We start from the raw sequence: 6,000 nt of genomic DNA on the forward strand, positions 1-6,000 counted from the left end.
TCCCATTATCTCTAGCCAGTGGTAAGCATAAGGTTTCTGTGAGAACATACCTTTTAATAGCCTTGCACTGCGGTTTTGTTTTGTAAAGGTATCTTTTGCTTGGACGGACACTTTTTGTTTTTATATCTGATGTGTACACCAGTGAATGTAGTCAGGAGATTTCTATTGATTGCTCTCAAGCAATTTAGTTCGGTCATGGTTGTACTGGATTTGTAATTATACTGAGGAGAGGTATTATTGACTTTCCCTAGTAATTACCAGGCTGACATCAGATTCTTCTATAGTAGAAACTAACTTACGTCTCTCTGACCAAGTTACCATGATGAGATGCTATTACATTTTTCTTTTTCCTCCCCTAAGCAAAAGCAAGCGTATAATTTTATTTTCTAAGCAACATAGAGGAGGAAATTTAACACCATATTCCTTTTAAGGGAGTTATGTGTACTTACAACAGAAAATACATTTCACCTTAATTAGAACAGGTTTAGAGATCTTGGATATTCTCTAACTACTAGTATATTTGTAGAAAAGCAGTGCCAAGGCAGATTTGGGCTAGAAGAGAATAGATAGTTGCTATTTGAAGACCTGTAATAGCATTATCTGAACTTCTCTGGAAGCTCGTCCTATGGGTTTGTAGCCGTTGTTATCAGTTAGAATACTTTAAGGATTATACCAGCATCTTGGTCTCCTGAGCCCCGAGATAAAAATGAGAAAGAATGTCAGCAGTAGGCATGGAGGCACATGCATATTTCCCTTTGTAATAGAAACTGTAGGCAAACTAGTCTGTTCCAGTAGTCCAAAACCATATCTTTGTGGTCATAACAGGACTTTCAATTCACAGTGGCATGCATAATGTGCATGCACAGTTTTTGAAAAGCAAACCAAACCATAAGAAAGCTTCAGCTACAATTTCAAACTTGGGATTATCCATCATACTCCTCCACAAAAGCTATGAAAACCAGAAACTGATGCTGCTTGCAGTATTTCCAACTTGCCTGTTACTATTTGCTTTGCAGTTACTGACACCATCGTTGTGAAAAATAATTGCTAGGATATGGAGGAGTAATCTCTGCTTCTGAGTCAATGCTCTGTTTGCCCTGTCATGTACAATATTTGAATGACTTACTACTGTCTTGGGTGATTGGCCTCTGACTAGGCTTGAGCGTAGGCAGAGAGGTGAGGAAAGTTTGGAAGTGGGCAGGGATTTAGAGGGAAGTTTCCACACAATAGCAGTCAGCAGGGCTGCTCCATGTAGAAATCCAAGCCAGAAAACACTACCACACATGAAAAGGCCTGGCAATGGCAAAGACACAAGAGCATTCACAGCCACACAAGAAACACTGAACTGAGGCCCTCTCCCTCATATCTTAGTTTCAATTGGGAAGAAAGTGTTTTCTTTAGAGTGCCTGGTATGATGCTGTGTTTTAGTTTTAGGAGAAAAGCAATTGAAAACACACCAGTGTTTATAGTTGCTGCTAAGCAGTGCTGTATAGAGCCAGGGCCATTCTGAGCAAAGGGCACAAGGAGATGGAAGGGAATGGAATTAGAACAGTTGATACACTGGCCAAAGGGATATGACATCATGAGGAAGGAGTATTGAAAGGGGTGGGACTTCATCTTTTTCTCTTCTGGTGCTCTGGGAGTGAATTGGGCATCAGTCAGGGGGTGGCGAGCAATTTCTTATGCATCACTTGTTATATATATTCACACACACACATACAGTCATAACTATTATCTTTTTCTCTATCTTTGCAAATAGTTTTATCTCAACCTATGAGTTTTACTTTGTTTTCTTTCCCCCCTATTATCTCCTCCATCCAACTGGGAAGAGGAGAGTGAGCCAACGGCAGTGCGGTGCTGGGCCACCTGCTGGGTTAAGCCACAACAGCCCAGTTGTGTCATTAGCGCACAAGCACTTCCTAGCACCTCATAAATGAGGCAGCAGCACCCATCTCTTGCGTGCAAATGCAAAGCTGTTTTGTTCACTCTCTCTGTGGTCAAGCATTATGGATTCCTTGAAAGATGCTGGGATGTTTGTTCTGTCAACCAGCGTAGCAGGTGGATCATTCCTGGCATCAGCCCACAATGTGGAAAGGGCTGTGAATGCCTCACTGAAGCACAGGAAACAAGTGACAGAGACAAAGGAGGTCCTGCAGAGAGCAGTCCGAGAAGCAGCCAAGCTCAGAAGCAAGATCTGGCAGGCATGTTTGTTGTTATTTAAGTTAACTACAAAGGAAGCCCCCAGGAGGGAGGAAATCTGGAGCACATCCAGTATGGACATGTGCTGTGTTCAGAGCAAGGTTGAGAATGCAGTTTTCAGAAGGCATAACTTACAAATATTTGTATGCAAATACATTTACTCACTGAAGTTTTCAGGAGCCAGAAAACAGCATTTCTCTTAGCCCCAGTATTTGGTGCTGCCTGCGATATAAGAATTGTTGAGGAGAATATCAGAGCCATTGATTACATTTTGCAGAGGACGCTCTGATCTTGCTGCTAATTTCATGTATAGCATTACTATTTGTTGTAGTGTTGGGTATTGTGTATTTTTTATGCTGTCTTTTCACTGGAATGGGAAAGATCAGACTCAAAACTTCTTAGATTGCCCTTTGTTGAGTATATCCTCCCATGGACACTTGTCATCTCTATAGAAAGCACACTGATATTTTGCAGCTACACCTTGGAAATGCCAAAAATCTAAGACTGCATGCATAATTTTCCAATCATGCTTTTTCTTTCTCCCTTATGATCATATTTATTTTGAGTATGCACAGAAAAGCTGATAAGTCTGTCATCTCCTTGGGGTAACATTTTCCAAAGACTTTAAATTAGCTTTTAGAAATAGCTTGAACATGAAGGGATCTAGCTCTCATCACAAGTCAATGACTGTGCTCATATTAGCAATTTTCTTGCAACAGCTGAACAGAAACACTGATGCAAAGCAATTGTTGCTGAGCTCTCTGCATGCCCTTTGTGATAGGGTGCAGTAGGGGAGGGGAATTTAACTCATGATTATATACTTGTGTGAAAATTCAAGCAAGTTCTGCCTAAAGCTGCTAATGTAGACATACTATTCAAGATCTTTATAAGGCAAATACTTCAGTTGCATCTGAAAATAGTGCTTAGAATCCAAGGTCAGTTTGTAAGACCCTGTTTGTACAGTGGAAAAATAGATGAAGATGGCTGCTTCCTGTCATACACAACTGATTGCTGCAGTAATCCTGGCAGGCAATAAGCAGAACAAGACATAAAAATTCTCAATATTTTTAGTGAGCAGCAGCAGGATATTTACACCCAGTGTTCCAGGAAAGCAGTAAAGCAGTAAAAGGTTACGTTGTTTAGACTTGGGGGACAAAAACAGATCACTGAGCCTAGTTTCACTCACAATTAGAATGTAATGAGTAAAATTAACAGTTTAAAATCTGTCTGTGCTGTTATTTCTCAAGTAGCACAATATAATCTTGTTTGTTTTGTGTTTTATTTTATTTTTGCAACTTAAAGTATGTAGGCATCACTCATTGCATTGCTGTGTCTTTTCCATGCCAGCCTGAGCAGAGTCCTTGAAATTCACTTATGTTACTTCCAGAATTTAACATGATTGAAACTAATTTTACTATCATTGTTAAATGTACTGAGCTCACATGAGGAGCTATTTTCCAAGGCTCATAACCTAGCCAAATCAAATCCATTTTTTTTGTTCTGGAATACACAAAGCACATGTCTGCCCATTACGGTCTCTCTCACTGCTAGTTTTTAACTTCCAGCCTCCAGCTGTTTTGGCTGGGGAGCTGCTTAACATAAATTAAATAAACAAATAAATGCAAAACGAAGTTAATGAATACTCTCTCTGTTCTACCCTGCCTCCTAAGCTTTTCCACTGACTTATTTCTCAGGAAGCACTGCTTTTAATGCAGAGTGACCCTGTGAACCACACAGGACTCATTGTCATGCTCAGGCAATTTGAAGGGTTTAGATTTGCTGTAGCACAGTCCCCATCAGCGAGAAGAAAATGTTTTTTTATGCATTTGCATGAAGTATAGCAGAGATGTAATTGGTCTGATTCCATTCACCATTATGTAAAAGTATAAATTAAACATTCCTGGCCTTTTTTGCTCTAGTAGCCCTAGAAATCAGCTATGGAGCCATTCTACAGGAACACAGCATGATTTCACACAGACAGCTCAGAATTGCACAGAGAACTGTCTTCCTGAAAACCTCTTTCTCTTCCTTCACAATGTAATGACAAAAAACGAGCAGTGAACAGAAGAAAGCCTAACTGGGAGATCTTACAACTGAAGCAGCACAAAGTCTACTGGCACTGCCTGGACTCACAGAAGGGATAAACTCACTATAGCAAAGGATATTGGTTCCAAACTGCTGTAATAATTATGAGCCTGTCAAATAATAAAGTAGAGCTAGGAAAATCAGTCAGATTCTGAGAATTGTTTATATGTGCCCTGAATTTCATGAGTAGTTTTTCAGATGGCCTTGTCTCTCCAGGTGGGGTCTTATTTTGAGTTAGCACTGATCTAACAGGCAGGACCTGCTGATTTACTGTCAGATTCTCTCTCATTATCAGATTAAGAACACAACAAGCAACATCTCAACACTGAACCTAATAATCACATATTTTGTCTTCAATTATGTATATGTTAATAACAAAGGAGGTCTCAATTACTGTCAGCATTTTCTTCTGGATGTTCCAGTAGTTTTTATCCCTTGATTAGTAAATCAAGTTTCATACTAAGTTGTGCCAGTAGCTACAGGAGCTTATATAGAATTCAGCTCAGAATTTGGATTTAAGGACTTGGGCACAGGAAAAAATATAAACTTGCTCTCTAGACTAACCTAGTTATCCAGATAGACAAATAGTCAAACCTCCCATCAAAATTTATACATGTTTTTTTACCTATTTAATTGGCTGTCTAGTAGCCATCTATCAGCTATATTAACCTGATTTTTGAGCTTATCAAATGGTTACCCCTTTGAAAGATTTTCCTATTTGGTGATCTAAATACAACTACGTTATCAGTACAAAATGTTTAAAATAGCTCAAGAGGAGCCCAAAAGAAAAATACAGTCCCAACCCCTGTGATCATCTCCTAGGAAACAGTCTGGTGTGGAACACAGGCAGAAGGTAATCTGAAAAATGACCAATTTGTATTCAGAGGTGCATATGCATTCATATCTAGTTAAATCAATATGAACAGACAGATTTGTGTACATACACATGTGCTTCAGAAAGAGACAAAGGAGATTTCTGGACTGCGTTACCGTGAATGTTTCTGAAGTCTATGCCTGCATTAAGTTGCATTTAGTTCTTGTGTCGGAAACTGAGAGGCCAGGAATAGGCTGAACCGAAAATGTTTCTCGTGTCATAAAAGCTCAGCTAGGCAGAAAGCTGGGAACATAGTGGTTGACAAAGATAGAGCAGAAAACTCCGTGGCTTATCCTTAATTAGGTGTTGGCACTGGTTCTTGTCAAACAAGGGGAAAGAAAGTATGCTGAAGAACACTGACACACACAGACAGCACCAGTCACAGTTGGAGAGAATACAAAGTGCATTCAAGCTGGCATTGAAAGGGATTTAGATAAGTACTTGAGGTAACAAAAATCGAAAAAAGAGGATGATAGCAATGGAAGCTTTAGATGAATTGCAACGGAGTGCACCTTTATTACAGCTTATCAGTCTCCAGACAGCAACAAACCAGCCTTCCTAGTGCATTTCTCTTCTTGGTCTCCTGGATTAAGGTCAAAGTAACTCAAATTTATATGTTCTGTCTCTTGCTGCTCACACTCATTCACCACACATCTTTGTGAATTGGTATACTAAAGATGAAAGCCTCAGCTCCTTGAATATAACAAAGGCATTTTCCCTGTCAAAGAAGCTTTGTTTCCCCCCTCAAACAATTATTGGCAGGAAGAGCTTGCAAACAATGTGATATTAAAAGGTCATAATAGTATAGCTTGAATAAATATGCATCTGGCACTGTGCTAGTC

Source organism: Meleagris gallopavo, chromosome Z (assembly GCF_905368555.1).
Source record: "Meleagris gallopavo chromosome Z, MGAL_WU_HG_1.1, whole genome shotgun sequence".
NCBI classification, from domain to species: domain Eukaryota; kingdom Metazoa; phylum Chordata; class Aves; order Galliformes; family Phasianidae; genus Meleagris; species Meleagris gallopavo.